The sequence below is a fragment of the Ovis aries genome, chromosome 22 (assembly GCF_016772045.2).
Source record: "Ovis aries strain OAR_USU_Benz2616 breed Rambouillet chromosome 22, ARS-UI_Ramb_v3.0, whole genome shotgun sequence".
Lineage (NCBI taxonomy): Eukaryota > Metazoa > Chordata > Mammalia > Artiodactyla > Bovidae > Ovis > Ovis aries.
This window is the reverse complement of record NC_056075.1, coordinates 17,300,809-17,323,729: the sequence shown is the minus strand read 5'-3', so window position 1 is coordinate 17,323,729 and position 22,921 is coordinate 17,300,809. Positions and strand designations below refer to the sequence as shown.

At 38.1% G+C, this 22,921-nt stretch overlaps 1 protein-coding gene across 42 annotated transcripts in view; it reads right to left on the bottom strand.

The window, feature by feature from the left end:
• The window catches only part of ZNF518A (zinc finger protein 518A), a 55,558-nt gene that overhangs the window by 22,213 nt on the left and 10,424 nt on the right, over positions 1-22,921 (bottom strand). For 3 of the 42 annotated variants that reach the window (XM_060405082.1, XM_012102667.3, XM_060405089.1), the window contains exons 1-2: positions 5,975-6,040; positions 3,385-3,514 (exon numbers count right to left, since the gene is read on the bottom strand). The gene's annotated coding sequence lies outside the window, so the exon portion shown is untranslated. Of the gene's footprint in view, positions 1-3,384; positions 3,515-3,942; positions 4,064-5,143; positions 5,372-5,420; positions 6,041-22,921 lie in introns of those variants that run through there. The other 39 variants (XM_060405080.1, XM_012102661.3, XM_027960631.2 and 36 more) reach the window with 21 other exon arrangements.

Below are 22,921 nucleotides of genomic sequence, written 5' to 3'. Positions count from 1 at the left end.
CAACAAAGAGTTGGACACAACTGAGCAACTGAACAATGAATAAGAACAAAGTAATGTCCTTCAGTAAGTGAGAAGAAATGTAATCTAGTGAACAAGTGGGAGAGTTGAACTTAGAAAAGAATAAAGATAATTCATCTAGAGTTACTGGAGAGAAGGAAAAAGATGTCAGCAGGTGGGTAGATGTTATTGTGAGAGGTTGTAGAATGAAATGTCTCATTAAGTCTACGACAGGGGTTGGCAAACTATAGTCAACAGTCAGTTCTGGCCTGCTGCCTGTTTTTGTAAATTAAGTTTCACTGGAACACAGCCACATTCATTCATTTACATATTGCCTATGGCTGCTTTGGTGTTACACAACAACTGACAGGTGCAACAGAAACTGTATGGCCCATAAAACCTCAAGTATATACCACCTAGTCATTTACAGCCAAAGTCGGCCAACCCTGGTATACTAGAATACAACAGCATTTAATGAGAATGACACATTAACCTATACATCATTCCTAATATCTGGAGTAATCAAACATTACTTTAATTTCACTCCTTATCTCTTTTCAAATGTTTTTATAACTAATGCTACATTCGTTTTGAACTAGCTTTATCTCTAGGGATGGGGTATGTTTTGCCACTGTACTAGGGCATCTTTCAAAAAGGAGTCAGTAAGAAGAAATAAACTAGCTGCACATAAAAACAAAGAACAGTATTTCAGGTTCATTACTTTTTTAATTTTCAAGGCAGATGGATGGATTAGCAGCAAGATCTTTTCCATGACAAATAAAGGTACACCCACTTGAATAAACTTATTTTATATCTTAGCATTACAAAATGGCATCACACTGAAAGAAATATAAGCATTTTACTCAAAGAAAGCTCCACTTCAGTAAAAAGAAGCAAAATTTCTGCCTGGCTTTCCAAATACCTCATATATAGGTTTACCTGAAACAGCCAGCCTTATTTCCCATTATCTCTTATTTTCCCAAAATACAAATTGTTACTGTCAAACCAATCTCCTACCCATCTCAGATCAGCCCTCAATCATTCCATCTGTTCTTCAATCACTCTTTATGTCTATCAAAACCCAATTCTGAAGTCAAAATCCATTTGAAATTATACCTGCTTCAAAAAACTTTCCTAGACTGGGCCTGCCCTCACTAACCTATCAGAACTCAGACTTACAACCCATAAAACTGTGAGTTCATTTATCTTTTTAAGCTGTTTATGTTTCATGTACATCAATCTGGATGCCTTAACTGAACTATAAGCACTCTGAAGACAAAGACATCCTCTTATATATTACTAAAAAGCTAAGTACAGTATGGATTATTCTCAACACATGCTTGTTGATCTAGGTAACCTATTACATAAAAATGTGCTGTATTACAGAAAGCCCACCATCCACTCAGTCTAATATGTATAATTCTCGCCTATACAGGCAGGTGCACATACTTGTACATACTATTATGTATTCAATAAATATTTGTAGGTTGAACAAAGGACTAAATACATGTACAGTGAATGAATGCATGCATGTATGACTAAAGAATAGCTCTTATAAGGTAGAGGAAAAGGGCAAACTGTGGATGGATACGAATGACCAACTTGAAGTTACAGATCTTAAATTCCTAAGGGCCATATATTCACCAGGATGTTTTCTGCTACAATCCAATTCAAACTAATTTATATGCAGAATTTTGGCCCCAGGGACTGGAAAGGACAGCAAGCTAGCAGACAGAATCAAAAGAAAACCACACATATCTGATACCATCATTCCTGAGACTAAAAGTAGTACTCTATCTCCATCCATCACCCATCTCAACATGGCTTCACTTTCACCTACTACAGATAGGATTCTCATATGCGTGGCAAAGAAAGTCACTAGCATCCTCCCAGATTAACAATGTTTGAGAAAAGGGATCACCTTTTTCACAGCGTTCATACATCAATTTCAAAGGATTTTGATTGGCTCTACTTGAGTAACAGGTAATCATTGTTGCAACAAGGATGACTGGGCCGAGGTGTAAGACGGACTGATATGGTAAGCCACCAACTACTCATAACAGGGAATAGATGATTCCCAAATGAAGAGATACTGAGCTGATGAAACAGCATACATGCGCGTGCGCACACACATACCTACACATACACACACACACACGTATATATATATACACATCTTCTGCCAGCCATAACCTCCAACAACTAGCAATTAATTAGGAATTGGTGATGACTTTACCATTATTTTGAAACTAGTTGACTTTCCAAAGAGCCAATATAAGTTTTCAGCTATTAGTACTTCTTGAAATGAGACCCATGTGAAACCCACTTAATTTTCCTAAGCTTCAAGTCATGACCCTGCATTCCAACATTCCGACATCTGTTTCAAGCAATCATATCAATCACGATCTTAAAATTTTAGTCAGATTTTGTTCACAATTTTTAAGTTCAAATAATTCAAATCATTTTGGTCAGTCACCATACAGCAGTCTCTTATTCATTATATTTGAAGCTCTCATTGTTCATCATGTTACTTTTTCTGAGTAGTTTGGCTCACACCTAGTAAAGAACACTCTTGGCACTTGGTATTTACTTTCTCTACTCAGGAGCAGCACAGTATCCATGTGAATCTCAAATGATAAGAGATCAAATAAATATCATATAAGAAGAAATGACACAGGTAAAGGAACATAAATGATAACCTGGTATCATTTATACCAGAGTTATAGTTATGGGTATACATCTGGTGAGATGAACTGTATGATACTGTGATATCCCAGAACCTACTGAATACAAAACAGCAGAGACACCTGTGTTTCAACAGAGAGACAAGCCATGTTTTTGTACAAGGTATGGTATTTTCCACTGAGTGCAAAACGTTCCTTACATCACCATGGATTTGTTGGTAGGTATTTTCCCATCTTTTTGTCCATACCAGGATACTCAGATGACTGTTTCCAGGAAACCAGCCTTAACTCTATAGCGTCCCTTTTCTGACTCAGAATGTTGATATCATTAATCACAATACAAATATACATTAGATAATTTTTCTTTGGGTGCATTACTTTGCACTTACTAGAACAAAACACAAACACTCTTCTGACCATTTATACAGCTTCAAAACATCTTCCTACCATATTTATCTTCATCATTCACTATCCAGGAGCTCTGTAATGTCATCTTTACATTTAGAAGGATGATAAGAGTTAAAATCATCTTTAGATTTCTAATGAAGTATTAAAACTTCCACTATGAAAAAAACTACTTTTTTTGCTTACATTAACATGAAAACCCATGTGTATATTATACTTAGGCCAAAAACAAAACTATAACTTAGGAAAACTCATATAATTATTCAATTCAGTCTAATATTAAAACATATTAACTTACTATTTAATAGATTGTATACTATAGTACTTCAATCTTCACCATACCTCTTTCTTCAAGGAACAAAAGGCACACAATTTAATGCTTGGATAAAGCCACAATCAGGAACAGTGATCAAAAGAAGAGATGATATCTGGAAATGAAGACCAAAGTTTTAAAACTTTGACTGCAAAAACACAAAAAAATGTTCTTCCAAGCTTTTGATTCAATTAGGCTTCATAGTCAACATAGGTATATAAATTTGGGGGAAAAAAAATCTCTGCACTTAAATAACCTATCATTGACATTCAGTGATAACATGTCATAAATTTACAAAAGTCACAAAACTCAAAGCTTAGAAGGGAGCTTAAAATCAACCTCATTATCTTCACTTATTACACGATAGGGAAAATGTCTTATCCCAACTCACAAAGCGAGAATTAGAATCTGGATCTGATTCCAACCCAGATATCCTACCATGACAATGCTACCTCTTAATTCTCATTTCTAAGGTCCATGAAAATTGCTCACCATGTGAAGTCAATACCCAACACAGAACCGAAATACTCATAGCCTACACACCTGGGATAAGATAATTAAGAAAATTTTCAACTTTAAGTCTTTTCTTTTGTTTATAGTGTTTTGCCAAAAACTTTTAGTAGCATCACTGAAGGAAACTGGGAAAGGTCCAAGTCTTTCACCACTAAAAAAAAAAGTTGTATTAGGTGATCTACAGCACACAATGCTTGAACATGAACAATTACAAACAGAAAAGTAAACAATAAAAGTAAATTAAAAGAGCAAAGGCAAATTGCAGACTTATTCTAAAATATATCTCATCTGGAATGTTTCAAGATATAAACACTTTGGGGATCACAATACACCATACTGTTACTGCTACCAGAGAGGATAGGAGAGGATCTGAAGTGTGATGATAAAAATCTCAAGCATTTAAAAGCTCATACATTATCAATGTGCAAAGCAGATTATTTACTCTGGTTGCTGTCCTTTTATCCTTCCTTTTAAAAAGACATAAAACGTTCTGAACTGATATTTATACTTACTTCCATGGCAACAATTAAGAAAAAGTTGGACGTGCAAAACAGGTTTGATAGCTACATTTTCTCCTTCTCCACACTCTTATTAATTTTCTAAATCTGGAACTTGTATTTACAAGAATTTTAACAAAAATCAAAGTGGTCTACTATGCTTATCGTCCTCGTGAAATGCTAACCCCCTGAAAATGTTAACAGAAGGCAATGTCTTATTGAATTTCAAGAAAATTCCGTTTTGCTGAAAGATAATGAATCCACTTCAACTGTTCTGCAGTTAAACTCTGAAAGACGTTAGGGTATCTCATTGAATCAATTTAAGTGGTTGCTAAATGTTCAACTTGAAGACAAAAACTTTACACTGAAGTCAGATCCCTTCCTGCTTGAAAAACAATTCAACTTTATCAATACACTAAGCCCAAAACATAGACGCTCAAAGTTAAGAAAATTCTCACCCTGATATACAGTTTGGTGGCATGTTTCATCACTGTGACAACCGTGTAAAGTTCAATATTATTATGTATTCTTTAAACACTGACTTAATTTATTTTTCTACAGTTTTAAGTTTTTCTAGCCAAACATACCCAACGAATGTTTTCGCTAATAGCTCACAAACGCTAAATGCTCCCAAATTTAAACCTTAAAAAAAAACTGAACCTTAATTTTTGCACTCAGAACCTTAAAGCTACCGTATCTGCTTCATAGGTCTACTTAAGAGTTACAACATTTACCTTATATACAGTCACCTTATATATTTTCAATTACCATAGTCTTCTAAGAAGACTGTCTACTTGACAATGAGGACCATTATGTTAAGAACAGAGTCAAAATGGACCCTACGAGTAAGAAAGCCAGTTACAAAGAAATCCATCTGCCACTGGGTGTGGTTGGGGTCTGCACGGAAGAGCGCCCTTGGCCAACTCTGGAGAAGGGAACGCGCGCCAGAGAGGTGAGAATATCTGGAAGAAAAAAAAAAAAAGAGCTCCAAAGACCACAAACTGAACCCACAATGGGGAGCCGTCGAGTCGGGCTGCCTTGGGCCTGCGAACCTACAGCTCGAAGGGTGCGGCCTGAGGGGCACCCATGCAGTCTCCACCAGTCCCGGAACGCGCCGAGTAAGTGCTTCGAGCGCCGCGCGCCCCGCTCCGTCCCAAACACCGCGCCCGATCCGCCCCTTCCTCCGGGGCTCGGCTACCCCTCGGGCGCGCGGAGGCACACTGAGCCGCGTTCCCGCTCCAGCTCCTGGACTGTGGGAGAGTGCGGAGTTCAAAAAGCCCCGACGTAAAGCTAGCCCAGGCTAAAACGCTGAAGATTAGCTCTGGCAGGCTGCAAGAGCGCCGAGTCAAAGGACTGACTTCTCTAGAAAAACTTTGCGACAAGTTAGGCGGAAGCGCTGAATGGCCGGGACTATTTAACAGACGCTTCCTATCACAAGAGGCGGAGCCCCGAGCGAGTTCGTGGGGGCTTTGCAGCCCCCACAAACTCGCCCTTTGCCCCCTGACTGGTTCTCTACAAGTCCCGGCATCCTAACAGGCCTGAGCGGCCCCGCTCACGGGGAATACCTGTCGTGGTCCCCATTGCCTGCGAGTCCCTGATGGCGGCCATTATGCTTCCATCCGGGTATTGCCGAAAAGCCGATCGGAGCGCTACCGGGAGCGCTTACTGCGGCGGAGGGATCCGCGCCGCACCTGAGTCGAGCGGAAGAGGACGGAGGCCGGCAGGGTCCGCCCCTCACCCTGGTTAGACTAGGCCACTGAGCTGGGCTTGCCGCTGACCTTTCTAATTAAGCGCGCTGCCCGGGTGCCTGCCACAGTAGTGGCTCGCTCCCCGTCTGGCTTACCAAGCGGTGGGGAGAGCCTACTGCCAATGGAGTGAGAGACACACGTCCACTCTGTGCTTTTCAGAGAAGACACCAGAAGCAGGAACTGTGCTCTTGGCAAACCTTTGCTTACTGGGAATGGTCTCAACCTGAAATTTTAATCATTTCCGGCTTTGCAAATGGCGTCTCCCCCACCCTTTGCTTTTGGCACGCAGGGTGTAGCAGCCATTGCAGCTCAGGTCAATGAAGGAAGCTGCCACAAGCAGCTCTGGAAGACATAGTCAACCCCAAACATGACATATTTAATAAGGTATCTGAAAACCAGCGTTCAACAAGGAAGCCTCTCATCCCGATCAAAGGAATCCTTCCCTCACATAGGGCTGGACAAAGAAGTCAATTAATATGATTAGGTTTACCCCAGGGGCCAGTACGGCTCTTGTGTCCTTCAGTGGATTTCTGAAATTAAGCCTATTAATTGATCTCACTTTTTTACATAAATTACTTTCCTCGGGAGAGGGTGGAGGTTTTTATGGCGGAATCTGCCTTTTTAAAAATGAAAATAATAATAATAATAACCCAACTGGAGCGGAGGGATATGCCTTAATAGTAAAAGTGATACTACGATCGAATTTTTGCTTCCTATCTTTTATGTTCCATACATTATTAGGAAGTACATTTGCTGTTTATGACTGAAAAAGAAAAAGAACTTTAAAAATAAGTTTATTGTAAACATTTTTCATCCTCTTAGAGTATGCTTTTGAAAACATCGACATGTAACCGTAGCACAAGACTGTCTCCATCCTTTAATTAAAAAATTTATTCTGTGGAATCCTCCCTTTGCCTTTAAGGACTTTTCTTATCACTCTCTACTAGTCTACATGATTCCTCTTGGAAAAAGCAAATGAGTGGTAGTACACAATCGGTGTGTTTATATATCTTCTACTGATATGCCTGTATAAAACACAAACAGAAGTCTTCCATAGATACAGAAAGGAATGCAAATATGGAATGAAGAACATGTTCACAACATGGATTTTATTTTGCGTTAAACATCGTTCTCCTCTCACCTGTCTTCATTTTCATACACGTCAGACATGCGCACACATCACAGAAGAATGAGAAGCTAGGGTTTTTCTAATAGCAAAAAAGACGATAATTGGGAAGATGAAGGTATTTTGTGTTTCGATGTAATTTTTTGCTTTTTGTTTTTCACATTTAAAAAGTTCACCCCTCTTTTCTGAAGTACACACATTACAACTTCACTCTTGCATTATATATTCACCTAAAAATCCTTGCAAACCTACATGTTTTGAAAGAATTAGATTGTGTATTTATACGATCCCAAACTTGTTTCTTCCGTATTTTCTTCTTCCATCTGAATCACACAACCACCATCCACTCTTGCCCTCTTTTTAGGACATTAAGGTTAGCACACAAAAAGGGAAAGAAACAGAAAGGAAGGAAAAACGACGGTTAAAAGAGTGAGACAGAATATAGAGAATATTGAAACAGCTTAAGAAAGGATTCTGGAATATTTTGTACCTCACGAAGATAGTTAATATATAGTGGAAATTACATTTCACTCTAGCGATTTCACTCTAGGGATAGCAAGGTTATATATGCACTTACAAAAACGTAAGCACACTTCTAGTAATTGTTTGATAAGCATTATACAAATAATTACTACATTCATAATTAAAGATATAAATGGTATTAATTTAAAGAGAAAAATTCTCTTTAAAATGACTGTCTCCCTTTTTGCTGATCTCTCAATTCAAGTCCAAACTCCTACCTACAAAAATCTAGTGCAACCAGAATTGGAAAAATAGAGATACCAAGAGCCTGGGTGATCTAGCTTAAAGTGCTCACATTTCTTGGTTAAAAAATTATAGGTTGATTACTCTCTTCAATTATCAAACAAGTGTTAGTTGAACATGAGCTTCAAGTATTATGCTTCCCAAATGTCCTTTGCAAAGTTTGTTACTTAATATTGATTCAGCAGATATTTCCTTGAACACTTACTATGTGCCAGAAACTGTACTAATGATAAGACATGACCCCTCCTGGAGTCATTTGTGTTCCTTTTTTCCCCTTAGTGGGATATGCTCTCAGATTTCTTGAAGTTAACTGGTAACCCTACCCACCCAGCTTCAGAAGGGTGCCAACTACAGAAGATCATGTGACTAATTTCTGTGGCCTCCTGGCAGTTTCATTAAGGTGTGTGAGTGACATCCTAGTTAATGACCTCAAACAGTTGTCAAGAGTTTAAGCTGCAGCTTCCTAAAATCACAAGCTTAGAGCTGGAAGGATTCTAGAGATTACTAACCAACTCCTTCATTTGATAGATGAGCAAAGGAAGGCTCAGAGAGGTTAAGTAATATACTCAAAGTCACACAGCAATCTGGTGGCATGCTCTGCCCAATGACCTAGACAAGTGCTCTTTATACTAGTGCACATTGCCTCTTACCCTTGTATAGATGAGGGCCCTAAAAGGAAGCCAAGATTTTAGCAAGGATGAATGTGGAAGAGCCTCATTCTGCCGCTGCTGCTAAGTCTCTTCAGTCATGTCCGACTCTGTGCAACCCCATAGAGGGCAGCCCACCAGGCTCCCCTGTCCCTGGGATTCTCCAGGCAAGAACACTGGAGTGGGTTGCCATTTCCTTCTCCAATGCATGAAAGTGAAAAGTGAAAGTGAAGTCGCTCAGTCGTGTCCGACTCTTAGCGACCCCATGGACTGCAGCCTACCAGGCTCCTCCGTCCATGGGATTTTCCAGGCAAGAGTACTGGAGTGGGGTACCATTGCCTTCTCCGAGCCTCACTCTAAAATCCCCCAATTTGGTGAGTTCAAGGGACAGGATGAAGAAGAATGGGAAGCATTTAGACATATATACACAGAAAGAGGGGAGAAGGGACAAAAGGGAGGATTGAGATCACTCATTCAAAAGCACATCAAAACACCAAAGCACCATACAAAATAATTTGAATAAAACTTGACTTTTGTCCTTCTTGGAGGGGACAGAATGGAGCCCTTATCAATCTTTGGGACACCGGTGCAACCAGTTTTGATGGCTTCAAGGTTCTTTACAGCCAAGTGCACATGGTCTGCAAACCCACCAATCAAATCTAGTTTACCTGTCTGTGTAAATAAAGTTGTATTGGAATGTTAAAAAAAAAAAAAAGACATTACCCCTCATGGAGTGACAAGTAGGAAGGGAGAATCTTGAATATCTAAAAGATTCCATGATTAAACAGAGCAAAGACAAATGTGGGACTTCGGACACTATCACGGGTGATGAGAAAGATTTTGCTGGAGTAGGCATCCCTATCAGTTTTCTTGCAACTCAGACTTCCTAGATGACCAACACTTTGGATATGCTGCTATTTTTATTAAGTTTTTATTAAAGATATTAAAGTCCCTCTTTCTTAGTTTCAGTGGATAGACTATTTGACTGTGAAGAAAAGTTAAACTATATAAACTATATTGGCCTCACATAAATATTTTAGGGCATCTTTCCTTGTCCCCAATTATATAAAATTCTAAGAACCTCTGTATCCTGAGGGCAATAGAACAGAGGGTATAGATAACTAAAGGCCTTAGAAAAATTAAAAGAGGGAACTGAAAGGTAGCTAATTATATTTAAGAACAAACCTGGCACATATATATGTTATATATACTCCTCTGTATACTCTTTTATATGAATAGTACATTTCACTATTTTAAATTTTAAAAGAATAAAAGTATAGGATTTTCCTTTTTTGTTGTTGTTGTTGTTGGAAATTCAATACTACCTGAATTAGTTTGATGTTTTTTGGAAAGCTTTAAAAAAAAAAATTATTTGGCTGCATCAGATCTTAGTTGCAGCATGCAGACTTATGTGGAATCTTTCCACACCAGAGATTGAACCTATGTCCCCTGCATGTTACCACCGAGCCACCCAGGGAAGTCCTGGAAAGTTGGGTTTTTTTGTTTTTTTTTAATAGGATCAACCTAATTTCTGTGAGACCAGTGACACTGCACCATGTTAATACCACTAAATTACACATAAGAACTTGTAGGAGTAGATTATCATGGCTCATTATTCTACAATTTCCAAGCTAAATCAACCTGAAAATTTCTCTAAATACTCCCTTCAAAAACATAAAATACAAGGAGAGGTTTATTGGATTCAAGCAAAAAGACAAAACACACTTAAGACATGTTTGAGACAACTGGAAATTTGAAGCTGAGAGTATTTGATATTAAGAACTATCTTGTTAATTTTTTAGGTGTAATGTACATACTGTTATGTTTTAAAAGTTTATCATGCTGAAATATTTATAGATGAAACTGATAATGTGTTGAAGGTTTACTTCAAAATAAAGAGGTAGAGGTACAGGTGAGGGTATGGATGAGATAAGATTGGCCTTGAGTTGATAACTGTTCACCCTGGAAGATGGGCATAGAAGGAACCATTATAAAATTCTGTCTACTTTTTGAATATGCATTACATTTTTATATTTTCCATAGTAAAATATTTTTTAAGTAGGCAAAAAGGCAAAGAAGAGAAGCTGAAGGAGAGTTTAGAAGCAAGACACTTTCAATTTCGTTGATTTCCCAACAGTAGGAGAAACCTGGAGGGAATACTAGACCACAGAAGAAAAGGGAGGTGTTATTCTGAGGGTCAGTTTTCCACTTACTGAATAAATCAGCTGAGAGTGAGAAATATCTACATAGATCATAGGTCTTCACAATTGATCCTATCCCCAACATGGCCAATGATACTCAAAAATAAGTAACGAGAGAAATGCGAAAGGAACTGGTCCTTAGGACAAAGGGTGGAGATCCAATGGACTTAAATGAAAGAATGCCCAGATGTATACTGAAATTACACCATTGCCTTTTCTCCCCTCTAGTGAAGTTGCTCAGTCGTGTCTGACTCTTTGCAGCCCCATGGACTGTAGCCTACCAGGCTCCTCCATACATGAGATTTTCCAGGCAATAGTACTGGAGTGGAGTGCCATTTCCTTCTCCAGGGGATCTTCCCTACCCAGGGATCGAAAGAAATAGAAAAATTCAAGAAAAATGCTCACTGAGATTGACGTTTAAGTTCTTTCAATAAAGCCCACTAATCAATAAGCAATCCAATCAATATTCAAGTGCCTTGCCTATAAATATAAAAACTTTAGGGAGCCAAGGATAGCAAGAAATTTAAGAAAAAGCTCCCAAAATATAGATTTTTTTAAAAAGAAATATTTTTTGGTAAAAAAAAACAGAAAAAGTAACAGAAGAGAGCCAATGCAGCAGGCAGAAGAAAGCAAAACAAAACAAAATCACTATTTTATACTCAGATATATAAGAAAAGACAGTGAAAGAAGAGCAGAAATACTATCAAAAAGGAATATCCCAAGGCCAAGAAGGCACTCTTGAAAATTAAAAGAATGTTCTTAAATATTTAATAAATAGTTTGAAGATAAAATTGTATAAACTGTCCCCCAACAGAAAAAAATTTAGAATTAAAAAATGAAAAATATTTAAAATTAAAATCTAATATCCAATTAATAGGAATTCCAGAAGACAAGAAAAGAGAAATGAGAAGAAATCACTATATACAAAATATAAGAAAATGTCCCAGAGTTGAAGGGCATGAATTTACACTGAAATTACTCATTGAATGCTCACCCAAATGACTATACCACGATAAATCATGGTGAAATCCAGAAAATCAGGATATAAAAAGTCTAAAATCTTTCAAAGAGAAAAAGTAGGTCACATACAAAATATTGGAAATAAAAATAGAATCAGATTCCTCAATGATAACACAAATGGCTAAATAAAAGTGAAGTAATACCTTCAAATTCTAAATACCTTTCAATTTTTTTCCAACATAGGGTTCTACAACCAAACTATCAATTAAGCATATGAATATAATCATTACATTTTCAGAACATGTACTCTTTCCCAAAAAGGTAATGATTCACTAAAATGAGGGAGTAAATCAAAAAAGAGTAAGACATGGAAACCAGGACATAGTGGATGTGAATCAGGAGAAAGAAGAAAATCCTAAATAATAATAAAAGAAAGTTCCAGGGAGAAAACAAAATCTTCCAGTGGCTCTATGCAGGAACTGTGATAGTCTCAATTTACTCTGTAACCAAAGGCTTGTAATCTGTAATAGAAAATCTTGTTCCATTCCACAGGGATAGGACTGGCTGAAAAAGACAGCTTCAAAATAACTAGGCAGGAAAATGTGAGCAAAGAGCAAAAGAGAGAGAGAACAAACAAAAGATAACCTTCTCACTGAATTAAATTCCAAACTCCATCTAAATGTTATAAAAGTAGCCTATAAGATTAAACTTCAGTACATAAATTCACTCTGGAAGAAAATGAACTGCCTCACACACAAAAATTAATGAAGGAATGATGTTACTAAGAACAGGCAAAGAATTATGAAGCAGAAAGAAATGAAACATAAACAAGTTGATATTTTAAAAGAATCATTTTAAAATACAATTGGAAAATCCTGGAATAGCCATTGAAATAACATAATACAGACAGGATAAGGTCTTGGAGAAGGCAATGGCACCCCACTCCAGTACTCTTGCCTGGAAAACCCCATGGGTAGAGGAGCCTGGTTGGCTGTAGTCCACGGGGTCACTAAGAGTCGGACACGACTGAGCGACTTCACTTTCACTTTTCACTTTCATGCATTGGAGAAGGAAATAGCAACCCACTCCAGTGTTCTTGCCTGGAGAATCCCAGGGACGGGGGAGCCTGGTGGGCTGCTGTCTATGGGGTCGCACAGAGTCGGACATGACTGAAGCGACTTAGCCGCAGCAGCAGCAAGGTCTACAGCGGCTACAATAGAAAAGAGAATAAATGTGAAGATAGCTCTGAGGAATTTTCTCAAAATGCAGCAAATATGCCTGTTTAGTTGCTCAGTCATGTCTGATTCTTTGCAACCCCAAGGACTGTAGCCCGCCAGGCTCCTCTGTCCATGGGGATTCTCCAGACAAGAATACTGGAGTGGGTTGCCATGCCCTCCTCCAAGGGATCTTCCTAACCCAGGAATCAAACCAGAGTCTCCTGCATTGCAGGTGGATTCTTTACCAGCTGAGCTACCAGGGAAGCCCCTCATCATGCATAACTCACTTATTTCAGCAGTTTTCCATTTTTCATACCTTCTTCTACCAAAAACACTTTCCTTAAAAGTTTTTCCCACATTGTGTTCCTTTTTTTTATTAACAGATTTGCAATCAATAGAATACAGTCTTATTTGACCTCTAGTAAATCTAGGTACAACAGAAGTATTTTACCTATTGATGGTTCTAAAGACATGTCTATATTACCAGGTAATAATTCAATGTTGAACATTTTCCAGTTCACGTGAACTTGAAATTCATTTAGTTTAATTTGTAATTGTTTGATTTGTAAGCACTTACTTTTCTTTAAGCCAATTAAATAGAGCACATTTACTAATTAATCTCAATAATATTATCCAGAGACAAAGACACACACTGAGACACACACATATCCAGACAGCCTCAATGCAAGATTTAACTTCATCATCTAAACTTAGTCATGAATCAGGTATTACAATATAAAATTCACCAGTTTATAAATAACAGTTGGAATAAATAAAATGTTTAAAAGCTTCTTCCCATTTTCCCCTTAGTCTCAGGAATTAGAGATGGTCTAGATTAGTATTTCTGAGAGCCCTGGTCTCAAGGCACAGGGAGAGAAAATCAAGCTCTAAAAAATGGCAAAAAAAAAAAAAAAATTAAATAAAAAAATTTAAAAATGGCAGCAGGTCTAAACAAAATGGCAGGCACACAAAGCAAAATGGCCATCACAAATCACAACACAGAACACACACACATGCCCAGCTATCCTAATCAGACACTCTCTTAAAATACAAGATTGCAGTCTCTCAGAAAACCTCCTATAGAGACGCAGAACTTCAGATCCAAGTATGAACAGAGTAAATGAAAATATCTCAGGTATTCAAAGATTTCAAAGGGAGGAATGGAGGCCAGGTTGAAAGAAGAGGGGGAGGAAGGCGGGGGGGGGGGGTGGGGGTGGTGGTGGTCAAAAGAAGCGGCATTATAGATGTCTCTTGCCACCTGCAGATACCCAGGCATTACCAGACTTTACCCTGGAGCTCCAGGGAAGGAAGGATTGGAACTCGGCCCTACCAGAAACCAGACCAGACCAGAATGGAACCAGAATTCAAACCAGGAACCAGACCAGAACAGAACCAGAATTCAAGTTCTCTGCCAAGCGAAAGTGATAGGCCTCCAACTCTCAGCTCAGGCTGAGGTCCTTCAACTGGACTCTTGAGTCCAGGAGAAGGAGATGAGAAAAAAAAAAAAAAAAAAAAGTAGGACATGAAGGGTTAAGAAGAGGAAAGAGAGAAGGAAGAAGAGAGAGGTCAGTAATGTCTCTTGTTCTTTACCTGGTCAGGATACTCTGACCAGTTGTCCATGCCAGGAGGAGACCAGGGACAAAGGCTCCCAGTTGCAGCAGCGGGGTCTGGTCCCATCGGCTGGCAAGCTGGTCCATAAGTACCCTGAGTGTGGTCAGGATGTCAGTCTCAGTGAAGAGTCTCAGGGACTCGCCACTGAAAAAACAGATAATGGACATGGAGAATAAATTGAGTGTCTCCAACACATACATCTGTTGGAGAAGTACAAAAAATATGCAAGTGTGTTAATGGTGGAAAAGCAGTATTTAAAAGGATAAAATCTAAACATTTTTGTGAATTGAACAAATATGAGCCCTTCATTTAAAAATGTATCACAAACCCTCAATAGGATAAATAAAAAGATACCTGGATATATTGAAAATTTTAAATATCAAGAGAGAAAATCGCTTAGAATTTTCAGTGAGAAAAGACAGAATAAACACAAATGAATGACAACCTAAAGACAAATTTTTCAATAGCATACTAAATGCCAAAAACAATGGCATAACTTTTTTGAAATATTAAGAGATGGTGAATGTTAACCTAGGATTCTAGCTAAACTATTATACAAAGGCAAAATAAAGATATTTATCATTCTATGAAGATTAAGTAAATTTATTCACCATATGTCCCCTCTAAAAATACTATTAAAAGAATGAATTTTAGCCAGAAGATAAGTAAACCTACAGGAAAGGTGTGAGATTTAATAAAAATGGTGAGCTCTGAAATTTACAATGTATTTCTGCAAATTAATAACTCTTAAAAAAAATCTTAGCTTTGAAAAAAGTTGAAACAACCTATGCAACAACTACAAGATTGGTGTTCAGTGGATAAAAGTTATTAGGTATTCAGAAGAAAGATAGAAATACTGAGTAATTACAGGCATTGTCAGAAAAATTACATACTATGTACTACATGAAAAATTAAGCATTACTATTAAAAGAATAGGATACAGTCCATAGTTTTCAAATCAGGAAAGGATTAAAAGGCAGTAAAATTTTTCAGTCCAACATAATGAAGGAAAATATAGAGATACAAAGATAAATGGTGGTAAATAAACAGGCAAGTACTATGGTAAAAAATAAGTCTAAATATATCAATAAGCATTTCAACAGATTGTTTGCATATAGAAAGAGAGATTCTCAGAATATGTCACAAAAATAAATTTCGTCTTTATGTTGCTGACAAAAGAAAACCTAAAACAAAAACTATAAAATTTGAAAGTAAAGAATATAAGGATACACCAAGAAAATATTAAACTAAAAAAGATAGGCTTAAAATAGTAACATGAGTCCAAAATATCATTTAAAGAGTCACTATAAGTAACAATACAAGGAACAATCAACCAAGAAGATGTCACAATCCTGAACTTACACATAACAAACTAAAATTGGAATTTTTAAAGCAAAAACTAAGGAAAAACTGAGAAATCTGCAATCATAGAGAGAAAAATTTAAATTCCTTTATCAAAAACTGATAGGGCAAGCAGAAGAAAATTAGTAAGGATATAGATTTGAAAATAAAACAATCAAACTTTATCTAATTTATATACTCCTCCACTTAAAAAGCTAAGAATAGAGAAATGGGATAGAAAACTTGAATATATTTTAAGACATAAAGAAAGTCCTAACACATTTCCTAGAATCAACACCCTAAAACCTAATGATTCCAAAACTAGGATAAAATGACAGTATAAATAGGAGTGTATTTCACTTCACGTAGTATTGAAATATGTGTATTAGGATGGGTATTTTCTTTAAAATTTTCAAGTTTACCAAAAGTTTTAAAATAGAGAAACTAAATATAAATACATTTCAAATATAATAACCTAAAAACATGTCAAAAAATGGCATACAAAACACAATTTTTAGAAAATATAATCATTACACCTATCATTTAAATACAAATAGAGTGGTAGCCAAAAATAAGTTATTGAAAAATACCTCATCACTTACCTCAAAATTGATAAAAATTTAATTTAAAGTGAAAAACAAAAAATAAAGCAACATTTATGGCTCAGATGGTAAAGCATCTGCCTACAATGTGGAAGACCAGGGTTCGATCCCTGGGTTGGGAAGATCCCCTGGAGAAGGAAATGGCAACCAACTCCAGTATTCTTGCCTGGAAAATTCCATGGACTGAAGAGCCTGGTAGGCTACAGTTCATGGGTTTGCAAAAGAGTCGGACATGACTGAGCAACTTCACTTCACTTAGTAATTTTTAGAAAGGTAAATTATTCTAAGATGGAAAACGGTAAGAAGTGAGTTATAAGTCATGTCAAATCTTTTCTTCTCCTTCACTGTCAAATAATTCCATCTCTATTTGATAACCCTGAGTCTGTAATTTTTATTATATGCAAACTGCTGTAGTCTTGTTTCAAAGAAAACATTTCCAATAAGTTTCTTTTTTAAATTTTTTGGCCACACCCTGTGGCATGCAGGATCTTAATTCCCAGACCAGGGACTGAACCCGTGCCCCCTGCATTGGGAGTGCAGAGTCTTAACCACTGGACCACTGGGAAAGTTCTCCAGTAAGTTTTAATATTCTTTAATTTCATCTCATGTAAATGAGGTTTCACTGAAAGTCATCTATAACCATTTCAATGCTGCCCTGTTCATATTCCAATTGTTAGGAAAGTCTTCGACCTGGAGTAATAAATAACCTTAAAATAGAAAGTTTGCTGTGTTGATTGGTATTTCCGTCTTCCTCTTGAAGAATATGGAGATTTCACAAACATTTGTTTAACCAACATCTTAAAGAGGCATATATGTATATCTGGAAAGAGATGACTTTTTGCAGAATCAGTGTTCTCACTGTAAACTTCATAGTCACATAGTCTTTGTAGTAAGAGTTGTATTTTATAGAAGCATGCTTCAATGGCCAGCTTTTCTAGAAGAAACACCTATGTTTTCATAAAAGTAACAGTGAATCTGAATTCAGAGAAAATACACTTAGAATTTAAACATTTGAATGCCTCCTGAAAAAATTCTGGGTAGAGTCTATGTGTAGACAGACATCTCCCAGTATCAAATCCTGAAAAATGCTGCCTAAAATTTCAAAAATGTTTTATATTTTTAAAAAATATTGCTGATAAGGGAGAGGGGTAACAATTCCAAATGGAGAAGCAGAGAAAAATGACTCCACAGGGATAGACAAGTACCAACCCAGCAACTGTCTTCAGTGCATCTGTCACAACATAGCTGCCAAGAACTGGTGTTTTTATGTAGCTGTTGTCCTGAGTGAGTAGTTCATTAAAATTTTTTTAACAAAATGTTTTTCAAAAACAGGAACTTCCCTGGAGGTCCAATGATTAAGAATCCTCTTCTTTTCCACTGCAGGGAGTGTGGTTTCAGTCCCTAGTAGGGGGACTATTAATAAAATCCTGCATGCTTTGCACAGCATGGTCTCTCAAAAAAATACACACACACACACACACACACACAGAGAGAAGAAAGACAGAGAGACACAGAGAAAGGTGCAGAAATAAAAAATACTTCAGTTCAGTTCAGTTCAGTCACTCAGTTGTGTCTGACTCGGCGACCCCATGAACCACAGCACTCCAGGCCTCCCTGTCCGTCACCAACTCCCGGAGTTCACCCAAACTCATGTCCATTGAGTCAGTGATGCCATCCAACCACCTCATCCTCTGTCGACCCCTTCTCCTCCTGCCCTCAATCTTTCCCAGCACCAGGGTCTTTTCCAATGAGTCAGCTCTTTGCATCTGGTGGCCAAAGTATTGGAGTTTCAGCTTCAACATCAATCCTTCCAATGAACACCCAGGACTGATCTTCTTTAGGATGGACTGGTTGGATCTCCTTGCAGTCCAAGGGACTCTCAAGAGTCTTCTCCAACACCACAATTCAAAAGCGTCAATTCTTCATTGCTCAGCTTTCTTTATAGTCCAACTCTCACATCCATACATGACTACTGGAAAAACCATAGCCTTGACTAGACAGATCTTTGTTGACAAAGTAATGTCTCTGCTTTTTAATATGCTGTCTATGTTGGTCATAACTTTCCTTAAAAGAGGAAGTGTCTTTTAATTTCATGGCTGCAACCACCATCTGCAGTGATTTTGGAGTCCCCCAAAATAAAGTCAGCCACTGTTCCCACTGTTTCCCCATCTATTTGCCATGAAGTGATGGGACCAGATGCCATGATCTTAGTTTTCTGAATGTTGAGCTTTAAGCCAACTTTTTCACTCTCCACTTTCACTTTCAGCAAGAGGCTTTTAGTTCTTCTTCATTTTCTGCCATATGTGGTGTCATCTGCATATCTGAGGTTATTGATATTTCTCCTGGAAATCTTGATTCCAGCTTGTGCTTCTTCCAGTCCAGCATTTCTCATGATGTACTCTGCATAGAAGTTAAATAAGCAGGGTGACAATATACAGCCTTGACGTACTCCTTTTCCTATTTGGAACCAGTCTGTTGTTCCATGTCCACTTCTAACTGTTCCTTCCTGACCTGCATACAGGTTTCTCAAGAGGCAGGTCAGGTGGTCTGGGATTCCCATCTCCTGCAGAATTTTCCACAGTTTCTTGTGATCCACACAGTCAAAGGCTTTGGCATAGTCAATAAAGCAGAAATAGATGTTTTTCTGGAACTCTCTTGCTTTTTCCATGATCCAGTGGATGTTGGCAATTTGACCTCTGGTTCCTCTGCCTTTTCTAAAACCAGCTTGAATATCAGGAAGTTCACGGTTCACGCTTTGCTGAAGCCTGGCTTGGAGAATTTTGAGCATTACTTTACTAGCGTGTGAGATGAGTGCAATTGTGTGGTAGTTTGAGCATTCTTTGGCATTGCCTTTCTTTGGAACTGGAATGAAAACTGACCTTTTCCAGTCCTGTGGCCACTGCTGAGTTTTCCAAATTTGCTGACATATTGAGTGCAGCATTTTCACAGCATCATCTTTTAGGATTTGAAATAGCTTAACTGGAATTCCATCACCTCCACTAGCTTTGTTTGTAGTGGTGCTTCCTAAGGCCCACCTGACTTCACACTCCAGTCTGGCTCTAAGTGAGTGATCACACCATCATGATTATCTGGGTCATTAAGATCTTTTTTGGATAGTTCTGTGTATTCTTCCTATTATTCTCGCCACCTCTTCCTAATATCTTCTGCTTCTGTTAGGTCCTTACCATTCTGTCCTTTATTGTGCTCATCTTTGCATGAAATGTTCCCTTGGTAGCTCTAATTTTCTTGAAGAGATCTCTAGTCTTTTTCATCCTATTGTTTTCCTCTATTTCTTTGCATTGTTTACTTAAGAAGGCTTTCTTATCTCTCCTTGCTATTCTTTGGGTATATCTTACCTTTTCTCCTTTGCCTTTCTCACATGGCTGGCAAGTATTAACAAATAGGGCTGATTATTACCAGATGAATCAAGCAATGCCACGTGATCCTGTCCATAGGGATGGCTAAGTGCCCTCCTGGCATGGCAGCTGGATTCTACCAAAGTATTTGATCCAAGTGAACACAAGATGAAAGCTATTGTCTTTTATGGCAAAGTCTCAGAAGTCATACTCCCTCATTTCGGCAATATCCTGCAAGTTACAGAGGTCAACTGTATTCAGTGTGGAAGGGAGCTACCTAAATGTGTTAATACTAAGAGATTAGAACAAATGGAGGCCATCTTGTTAGCTGGCTATTACATTCCATCCTCTGTCCCATTCATATGCAAAACACACTCACCCTCAAAAGATTCATCCCATTACAGCATGAGTTCAAAGTCCAAAATTTTATATCTTGATCAGGACTAGGTATGCATGAGTCTCCTTAATGCAGGTCCTTAATGAAGCTCCCTGAGTATTGTTTTTCTAAATCTGAAGGCATGTGAGCTAGACACACCACACCAACACAGAATAATTGGTGCAGGCACAGGATATTTTCAATTACTGTAGACGGTGGCAAGAATGGACATTTGAGACCATTATTGTTTATTTCTTAATTGAATCTAAGAATATAAAAATAATTCCCAATTAAATTGTGACAATGCTTATTTGCAGAGTTCCAAAAAATAGCAAAGAGAGATAAGAAAGCCTTCCTAATGATCAATGCAAAGAAATAGAGGAAAACAATAGAATGGGAAAGACTAGAGATCTCTTCAAGAAAATTAGAGATACCAAGGGAACATTTCATACAAAGATGGGCACAATAAAGGACAGATACAGTATGGACCTAACAGAAGCAGACGATACTAAGAAGAGGTGGCAAGAATACACAGAAGAACTATACAAAAAAGATCTTCGTGACCCAGAAACCCGTGATAGTGTGATCACTCACCTAGAGCCAGACATCCTGGAGTGTGAAGACAAGAGGGCCTTAGGAGGCATCACTACAAACAAAGCTGGTGGAGGTGATGGAAATCCAGCTGAGCTATTTCAAATCCTAAAAGATGATGCTGTGAAAGTGTTGCACTCAATATGCCACCAAATTCTGAACACTCAGCAGTGGCCATAGGACTGGAAAAGGTCAGTTTTCATTCCAATCCCAAAGAAAGGCAATGCCAAAGAATGTTCAAACTACCACACAATTGCACTCATCTCACACACTAGCAAAGTAATGCTCAAAATTCTCCAAGCTAGGCTTCAACAGTATGTGAACCAAGAAGTTCCAAATGTTCAAGTTGGATTTAGAAAAGGCAGAGGAACCAGCAATCAAACTGTCAACATCCATTGGATCATAGAAAAATCAAGAGATTGCCAGGAAAACATCTACTTCTGCTTCATTGACTACACTAAAGCCTTTGACTATGTGGATCACAATAAACTGTGGAAAATTCTGAAAGAGATGGGAATACCAGACCACCTTACCTGCCTCCTGAGAAATCTGTATAGAAGCAACAGTTAGAACCGGACATGGAACAACAGACTGGTTGCAAATTGGGAAAGGAGTACATCAAGACTGTATGTTGTCATCCTGCTTATTTAACTTATATGCAGAGTTCAGTTCAGTTCAGTTCAGTCACATCCAACTCTTTGCAACCCCATGAATTGCAGCACACCAGGCCTCCCTGTCCATCACCAACTCCCGGAGTTCACTCAAACTCACGTCCATCGAGTCGGTGATGCCATCCAGCCATCTCATCCTCTGTCGTCCCCTTTTCCTCCTGCCCTCAATCCCTCCCAGCATCAGAGTCTTTTCCAATGAATCAACTCTTCACATGAGGTGGCCAAAGTACTGCAGTTTCAGCTTTAGCATCATTCCTTCCAAAGAACACCCAGCACTGATATCCTTTAGAACGCAGAGTACATCATGCAAAATGCTGGGATGGATGACGCACGAGCTGGAATCAAGATTGCCAGGAGAAATATCAATAACCTCAGATACGCAGATGACACCACCCTTATGGCAGAAAGCAAAGAAGAACTAAAGAGCCTCTTGATGAAAGTGAAAGAGGAGAGTGAAGAAGCTGGCTTAAAACTCAACATTCAAAAAACCAAGATCATGGTATCTGGTCCCATTACTTTATGGCAAATAGATGGGGAAACAATGGAAACATTGACAGACTCTATTTTCTTGGGCTCCAAAATCACTGTGGATGGTGACTGCAGCCATGAAATTAAAAGATGCTTGTTCCTTGAAAAAAAGCTATGACAAACCTAGACAGCATATTAAAAATCAGAAACATTACTTTACCTACAAAGGTTCATCTAGTCAAAGCTAAGGTTTTTCCAGTAGTCATGTATGGATGTGAGAGTTGGACTATAAAGAAAGCTGAGCACTGAAGAACTTATGCTTTTGAACTATGTCGTTGGAGACTCTTGAGAGTCCGTTGCACTGCAAGGAAATCAAACCAATAAACCCTAAAGGAAATCAGTCCTGAATATTAACTGGAAGGACATGCTGAAGCTGAAGCTCCAATACTTTTGGCCACCTGATGGGAAGAACTGACTCATTAGAAAAGACCCTGATGCTGGAAAGGATTGAAGGCAGGAAGAGAAGGGGACAGTCGAGGATGAGATGGTTGAATGGCATCACCAACTTGATGTACATGAATTTGAGCAAACTCCAGGAGCTGGCATGGTGCAGTCCATGTGGTTGCAAAGCATTAGACACGACTGAACTGAACGCTTATCATTTACAATTTTTATTTACTTATATATGAACTTAGTTACATATCACTTCTGTGCATAAATAAAAAGGAATATGTAAGCAAAATAAATCACCCCAGGTATTTAAAATTTTTCTTCACATTGAATCTGTTCTTGATCACTTTAACTCAGAGGCATAAATATCTGAGCTTTTCTA